The 8,116-nt window shown below is 53.1% G+C and overlaps 1 long non-coding RNA gene across 1 annotated transcript; it reads left to right on the plus strand.

The window, feature by feature from the left end:
• Positions 1–526: 526 nt before the first annotated feature.
• On the plus strand, positions 527–8,116 carry LOC108447633. Its single transcript, XR_001863294.1, has 2 exons — positions 527–1,289; positions 5,028–8,116. It is a non-coding gene; the product is annotated as an uncharacterized LOC108447633 (long non-coding RNA).

Below are 8,116 nucleotides of genomic sequence, written 5' to 3' on the forward strand. Positions count from 1 at the left end.
GCCCCCACCCGCTCCTCCTCCTCACGGCGGCGGAGGCAGAGAAGGACCGAGCCCCCCGGCGCTGCCGGGGTCATTCCACAGGCACCGCCCCGCTCGCTTCGGCCGCTCCCCCGGGGCGGGGAAAACTCCTCGGTAATCAGTCACAGAGCGCTTTGGGCTGGGAGGGGTTTTAGAGATCATCTCGTTCCACCCCCTGCCATGGCAGGGACACCTCCCACCGTCCCAGGCTGCTCCAAGCCCCAATGTCCAACCTGGCCTGGGGCACTGCCAGGGATCCAGGGGCAGCGACAGCTGCTCTGGGCACCCTGTGCCAGGGCCTGCCCACCCTCCCAGGGAGGAATTCCTTCCCAATATCCCATCCATCCCTGCCCTCTGGCACTGGGAAGCCATTCCCTGTGTCCTGGCCCTCCATGCCTTGTCCCCAGTCCCTCTCCAGCTCTCCTGGAGCCCCTTTAGGCCCTGGAAGGGGTTCTGAGCTCTCCCTGGAGCCTTCTCCTCTCCAGGTCAGCACCCCCAGCTCTCCCAGCCTGGCTCCAGAGCAGAGGGGCTCCAGCCCTCAGAGCCTCTGTGTGCCCTCCTCTGGACTCGCTCCGATAGCCCCAGGTCCTTCTGATGCTGGGCCCCAAGGGCTGGAGCAGCTCTGCAGGGGGGTCTCACAAGGGCAAAGTAGAGGGGGACAATCCCCTCCCTCACCTGCTGCCCACTCCTCTGTGCAGCCCCGCACATGGGGGTTTCTGGGCTGCCGCTGCACATTGTTGGTTCATGTCCAGCTTTTCATCCACGAGAACCTCCAAGTCCTTCTCTGCTGGTCAATGAGCTCTTCTCCCAGTCTGTGCTCATGCCTGGGATTGCCCTGACCTGGGTGCAGCACCTCAAAGAGTGCTAAATCTCCTAAAAGAGGAAAAGGCAGTGTTGAGGCCATGGCTGCCCCATCTCTGCTGTGTGGGAGCCAAGCAAGGCTGGTGTCACTCATAGTGCAGTGCGGGTACAAACACCTGCAACGTGTCATCATCACGGTCCCCAGCCAGGACAGACACCGAGGGGACAAAAGTTCTTTTCACCAGAGCCTGAACCTGCTTGGCTGTGGGCCTGGAGGTGCCCACCACGGTAAATGATGATGTACATCCACAAATCTTTTCTTCCATAGATTCACCGAATTTTCTTCCTCTTCCCACAGTACTACTCTGTCTTTTTCTCCACTGACTGATGGTGTGGCTAAATGGTGTTGAGCCAAAATCTGATCAGTATGGAAGGATCACAGTACCAACCCTGCAGTGCCAGAGCTGGAGGTGAGTGGTGACATAGGGCAGGCAGTGAGCCCTGGGCATGGGTGTGCTCGGGGCTAAGGTGACAGTAAAGGATCTCTCTTGCTGCCACAGGAGCTGCAGACATCGCCTACAGGGGGGAGATGTCCCATCCCAGGCTTGTAGCACACGTATTTTGAAGCATTACAGCTCCATGCCAGTGCAAATCTCTTGAATGGATGCACTGTGCCAACAGACAGTGCTCGTGTCCTGGTTTAACCCATCCTGCTACTTTATGGGAACAAAATCACTCAGATGTGATTCCTCCTTTATGCTGTAACTGAGCATTCACTCAACAGGGGTTACCCAGGCTTCTTGAACCTGTTGAGTTGCTTTGAGCACAAGCTGCATGACTGTGCTGGGATGCAGGGAGCTCAGGGGAGGCTGTGTCAAGACTAGAGGAGCTCTCCTGAATGCTGGCTGGGCTTTTGTTTTGTAGTAACTCATATCTCTAATCTGGCTTGGAACAAAGCATCTCAGTCCCTTCAGCCCCCGCCAGAACACTTGCAGGAGAAAAGGAGGATCTGTTTAGTTGCCACCAAGCCAAGATGAACAACAGGGATTGGCTGCAGCTGATGCAGAGAGCACATTCCTGTGACAGAAAAGGGCTTCACTCCCATGGCAGAACCACTGTGTTTCATTTGGTTTGACACTTTTCACCCAAAGTTCACAAATGATGTGCAGGCCTTTGTTTGAGCCCCCCTCCGAGGCCAGCAAGCAGAGGAAAAGCTGTGCACACAGAGGGAATCTGCTGGGAAGTGAGAGGCTGGTCCTGGCACTGAGAGTTGCTGAGTTCTGGTATTTGGCATTCAGGATGCATTTGAAGTATCTAAAAATGTCTTATTAAAAGAGACAAATCATATTCATTTGGGCCCCATGCTGCACTAATGAAATAAACAGCTTCCAAACTGAAGCTGTGGCTTAGGGTCTTGGCAGAGCCATCATCCATTCCTGTCTGTGGGCACGTGCCCTTGGCCATGGGCAGTGAGAGCTCCAGGAACAAGAGCCTGAAGTGCTCTGTGTCTGCTCTTACCTGTCCCTCCACCAGACAGCTTTTCCTGTGCTGCACTGGGCATAGCTGGCAAACCTGTTCCTCAGCAGGTTCATCACCGACAGGGGAAGCACTGAACTCCTCCTGCTGCTCAGCACCAGCCTCTCTCCCTGCATGCAGCCGTGCCCTGGGCACAACAAGCCCAGAGCTGCCTGGGATGAGGCAGGATCAGGCTGAGCCAGGGAGGAGCACCCCACATCCAGGAAGAATAGCTGCCTGCCTTGGGCTGAAAATAGACCATGAAGCATTTGAAGAAGACAGAGCTGAAGTGGATGATTGCCTGAGGCAAGACACAGCTCCAGCTGAGCTCGTCCCTAAGCTCTGGGAGCATAAGCACATGAAGATCATGGGGGAGGGATGCCAGGCTTTCTGGAAAGGCCTGGAAATGTCTCACTGGAGCACAAAGCCCAGAGAAAAACTTCCTTTGAATGGATCCTAAGTGAGGGAGGTCACAGTTACACTGCTGTGCCTGGACATGGATACACAGAGCACTGAGCTGATGTTAAGGAATCCAGTGGAGGCCAGGGAAGTTGTGGAATTGTGCTTCTCCCAGCGAGGCACTTGGCAGCACCACAACTTTTTTTCTGCATATTTCAGGGCTGGATTTTTTGCTGCTGGCAGCTGTTTCTGAGCTGACACTTCTGCCTCGTGTGCCTGAAGTGGGACACATCAGGGGCAAGCAGAGAGGCAGCTCACTGGCCATCTGCTTCCCGTGAGCTGGTGCTTGAGTTCAGTTTTCCCAGCTCCACAGATCCTGTGTTTCCTGCACGGGCTCTCCATGACCCTACGTGTGCGTCTCAGCATTGAGGTTGGTGTGGATGCTCACAGCTGAGGTGATCTTGCTGAATTCCCCAGCTTCAATCCAGGAAGAAAAGTACCTTTACTGCTTGGATATGGCACCTTGAGCCAGAGGTCCTTCCCCTGCAGCTATTGGCATAGGTGGGACTCTGTCCCTCTGTTCTGAGAAGGAAATTCCCTCAGCACCCAAGGAGAGACATAGGTCAGATTCTTCAGCCTGGAATAAACTGCTTTCATAGCCACATAATCCACCTAGAGAGAGAAATGTTGATGGAATGAACCATTTGCACTCTCTCCAAGCAAGAATAGCCCGGGACTTTTCAATTGGAGGCAGATTTTCTCTTAGCCCCTGACTTGTGCTGGAGTGTGATGGGCTTCCTGTCCATCCAAACCAGAGGCACTCATCACATCCAAGGTGGACATTGACCTATTGGAGTGAGTTCAAAGGAAGCACCAGGATGATCAGAGGCATGGGGCAGATGATCAGAGGAAAGGCTGAGAGAATTGGGATTGTTCAGCCTGGAGAAGAGAAGCTTTGGGGTGACCAAATTGTGGCCTTCCACTACCAAAAAAGATGGAGAGAGACAATTTCCAAGGGATGCAGTGCCAGGACACAGGGAATGGCTTCCCAGTGCCAGAGGGCAGGGCTGGATGGGATATTGGGAAGGAATTGTTCCCTGGGAGGGTGGGCAGGCCCTGGCACAGGGTGCCCAGAGCAGCTGTGGCTGCCCCTGGATCCCTGGCAGTGCCCAAGGCCAGGCTGGACACTGGGGCTTGGAGCAACCTGGGACAGTGGAAGGGGTCCCTGCCCATGGCAAGGAGAGGAATAAAATTATTTTTATGGTCTCTTCTAACGGAACTCATTCTGTAATTCCATGATGTCCTCTGACTCCACAGAGGGGCCATTTCCACTTCCCCACTGCCATCACAAGATGGCATTCCAGACCTAAAAGCTGAGCTGGCTCAGCTGATACTTGGAGATCTTTTCCAGACCCTGGGGTGTCCAACCCCAGAAGAAGCTGTGGATTTAACCCTGCCTGCTGAGCTCCGCTGCCAGGTCTCAGCCCCAGCACCGCCTTTTAATCACATCCCTTAATGCCAGGGCTGTGCTTTAATCACCTGCATTGAAACGCTGCTGCCGTTACTCCCTAACCTCTGAGCCATCTAATTGCACTGAGTTAAGCCAGTTATAGTTTTGACAGTGAATGGCATGCAGAGCACTTTAATCTTGACCTGCACCACCTCCAGCTCTTGCAGGACCTCCTCTGCCCCCGAGGAGACACTGCTAATCAGACCAAGCCATGAAGTAGTTTAAGACATGGACAAAGGGAGCCAAAGGCGAATCATGAGCGAAATGAATCTGACTCATTTTGTTACAAAGCACTGACGAAGGTAGAACTGCCTTTTCTTCGCCTGAGAATGATTTGGGAGAGTAGTGAGAAGTCTTTCAATGATTTATAACTTCAAAATAATAACAAAAAAAAGAGAAAAATCATTCTTCTTAGATAAATTTTTAAAAGAAAGCTTATTTTGAGTTAGGAGCATAAAGCCCTGGTGCAGTGTGTTATCCCTTTTGTGTCCCCCGTGCCCTCGTGGGGACAGGGCCTGCCCAGAGCCCCCTGCCCACCCACAGCACAACCTGCAGCCAACAGCCAGGGCTCAGTGTAAGGAGCTTCCAGATCACTGACACCCCCCACCTACAGGACAGGAGCCCCACTGAAGCTCAGCCCTGGAACTTCCCTCCTCCTGTGAGGGATGCTGCAGGAGCACCTTGCTCCTGGTCAGACCCTTGGCTCCTGGAAGGACCCTCAGACACACATTGTAGCCATGCCTCTGGCTGTATTTCCCAGATTAACTTTGGATCCATTTTGTAGCTGTGCCTCCAGCCCTGTCCTTGGCTCATCTCTGGCTCCTGGGTCGTCTGGGCTCTGGACTGGGGCCACTGCAAGCTGCACCTGAGATGGTGACCCTGTGACCAGCACCTGGCTGTGCTCAGACCTGGCGGGACTCTGCCTGCTGGTGGGGACAGTATCTCTGCTGAGGTCATCTTGGCTCCCCTTCCCTTAGGGAACTGCTGACCCGTCCTGCTCTGCTGGACTCACCATTTTGTTGTAAGAGAGTGAGTACACGCCCTGTTCACCTGCACATCAGCCTGCTCCTCTGTGACCCTCCCTGGGTGCCAGTGGGAGCTGCTGTCCTGCTGCGCTATTCCGTGGCTATGTCAGGAGACGAAGGCGCAGGGCTGGGATAACACGAGGCTTGCTGCTCCCACATGTGAGTGGGTGCTCCAGGCTTCATCCACCAGTTGCTCCCTGCAAGAAGAACCCATGATCCAACCATCTCCTTCCCTAGCCAAGGGCCTGCAGCCTCCCACCGGGGCTTGGTACGTGCCATGTCCTGGGTGACCGCTCTGCCAGCACAGCTCCCCAGGGATGGCAGCGGGGCAGGATCTGCTGCTCAGCTGTCTCGGAGGCTGAGGCTGGATGTGTCCCTCTGGGCAGCTCAAGAAAAGGCTGCTCAGCCTGTTCCCTTCATGGAGCTGGAGAGCAACCTTGCTTGGTCTGGAGGATAGAGCAGTCAGAAAAGGTTACATAACCCCCAATCAATCTGCCAGAGGGGTGGCTGCACCAGCAGCAAGAGCAGTGCCACTCGGGATGTGGCTGGGCAGGAGCATGCCCTGCCTGCTGGGACCCTGCTGTGGGACCCTGCCTCCCCCAGGCCTGCAGGCCCTCTCCCCACTTCCCTCCTTCCACACCCGCCCGAGTCTCCTGTCCCTGTCAGAGCCTGGTCTTTTTGTTGTTCAAAATGCACTTGGGCAGCTCGAGGAGCCCATGCAGCTCCCTCTGTTCTGGGCTGAAACTGCTGCACAGCAATTTCTTTTCCCATTTCATCTCTGGCAGAGCCCTTGAGCTTTGCTCCCCTCCTCTTCCACCCTCCTTTCCTCCCTGGCTGAGCTTCTCCCTGGCCCAGTCTCCTTCCCTGCTGTCCCTTTCTGCTCCCAGCTCCTATTTAACTCCCATTTTTTCTGTCCTCTCCCTCCTTTAGTACTCCCACCCAGAAGACAGATCACAAACCACAAGCTCTGCTGTTCATCTTACAGATCCTAAACCACTTTCTCAGCGTGATAAATGTGGCCTGCTAGTCCTGTGGAGAGGATCCCCTAGGATGCAAACCGCTACTGGGATCTGTGGCAACCCCATGGCATCAAGCCACAGGGTCAAACATACAAGGGGTGTTGCAGCTGCCTTGCCCCGAGTGTGGGCACCACTACCTGCTCCCCTTAGGAATTCAGTCCTGCACAAGGCCCGCCAAACACACCTGTGTCCTTCCAGTGCCCCACCAGGTCTCTTGGCAGCAAGGAATTGGCTTTAATTCTGTGAGTTTTATAAAGCCTGACTCAAATCTCTGGGATTTTAGGCAGTGCTAACACCCAGAGCGGGGTGGTGTGAGCACAGCCCTGGGGTCAGGTGCTGGGGACAAGATGGGTCAAGAAAAGCACCAACCCAGCGTTTTAGAGCAGAGCTAACTAGGAACAGCTTATTCCATTAGGAAAACGGAAAAAAAAAAAAAATCATTCTTAATTAGGACAGAAACCCCCAGATAGGCTTTTTAAAAGAAAATGCCTAAAATACCATTTTTGCTTTGATTTGAAGACTATTTTTTGCTCTTCAGACTGTAAGATAAAACACATTTGAATTGATGATGCATTTCACAGCAAAAATACGTCTCTTTTCATCTTCAAAATGCTGAAATGAGTTGTTACAAAATTTTCAACGTTTACCCTCTTTCTTAAAAACCAAAATTTTTAATTTAGATGAAATGTCTTATTTTTTTTTTCTAATGGAAACTCTTGATTACATTTTTTCCCAACAGCTCTAATTAGAATTAACAATTACAGCTGATTCTTGGCGGGGTGATAAACAGCTGGACTGTGCAGCCCTCTCTGCTCTGGGACTTCCAAACAAGCCCCAGCCCTGGCAGTTTAGCCCTCTGCAACATTTTAGACTTGTCTAGTCACTGGAATTTATTTTTCTTTCCTTTTTTTCCCCACCCTTTCTCCTCTGAGGGTTAGTTTTTACCAGTGCAGCATCTCTAACAGTCAGGGAACTTCACAGTGAGTTGAGATCGCATTGATTTCTCGAGGAAGAAGCTGCATACTAATTTTTCCTATTTTTCTCCCTTGAGGAACACAGGTAGCAGCTCCAGGAAGGCAGCTGGGTTTGTAGATATTTTGTTCACCTGGTGGCTGACAGGAAAGTCTGAGGTCTGTGGGACCATCATGGGACACGAGGAGACTTTGGCTGGTCTGGTGCAATGCTGGCGTTGCTGGGAAAGCACCTGGGATTGAAGCAGAACAGGTTAAGGCTGAGAAAAGCATTAGGTGAGGATCAGGGGGTGGATCAGTCCATGCCCTAGCATGCTATGCTGCCAGTGCTTCCCTCTGCATTCAGGATGATCCTCACCCCCCCCAGCTCTCTGGGGGCAAGGGAAGGAACGCTGGAGCAGTGTGAATGGAGAGGAAGGGACTGTGGTGGAGGTGAAGGGAAGATGTCAGAGTCTGCTCTTAAACCCCCAAACCCTCTGTTCCAGGCACCCAGGCAGGTTTGTCCAGCCTTTGCAGGCAAACTCCAGAGAGCCAAGAGGCCCTGGGGCACCCTCCTTCATGAAGGCAGCGTCCCCAGTGCCCACTGTGGCTCCTGGGCTGCTGTGTCCAGTGCTTTTCATCGCTGCTCATCCCCGTGCTGGCTCCACGCTGTTAAGGGCTGATCTTCCCTCCCTGGAAACAAGCCCATGGCTTCAGCCTGTCCCACCTCACTCCTCCCACTCCCCTGCCAAACAGTTATTGCCTTCTTGGACAAACCTGAGAGAGTATTAAGCGAGAGGGAGGTTTTCATACACAAATGTCCCTGTGATTAATGGATTAAGAGATTCTGTGCAAATTAAAGCCTTTCTTCATGCTTCA

The sequence above is a fragment of the Corvus brachyrhynchos genome, unplaced genomic scaffold (genome assembly GCF_000691975.1).
Source record: "Corvus brachyrhynchos isolate BGI_N302 unplaced genomic scaffold, ASM69197v1 scaffold616, whole genome shotgun sequence".
NCBI classification, from domain to species: domain Eukaryota; kingdom Metazoa; phylum Chordata; class Aves; order Passeriformes; family Corvidae; genus Corvus; species Corvus brachyrhynchos.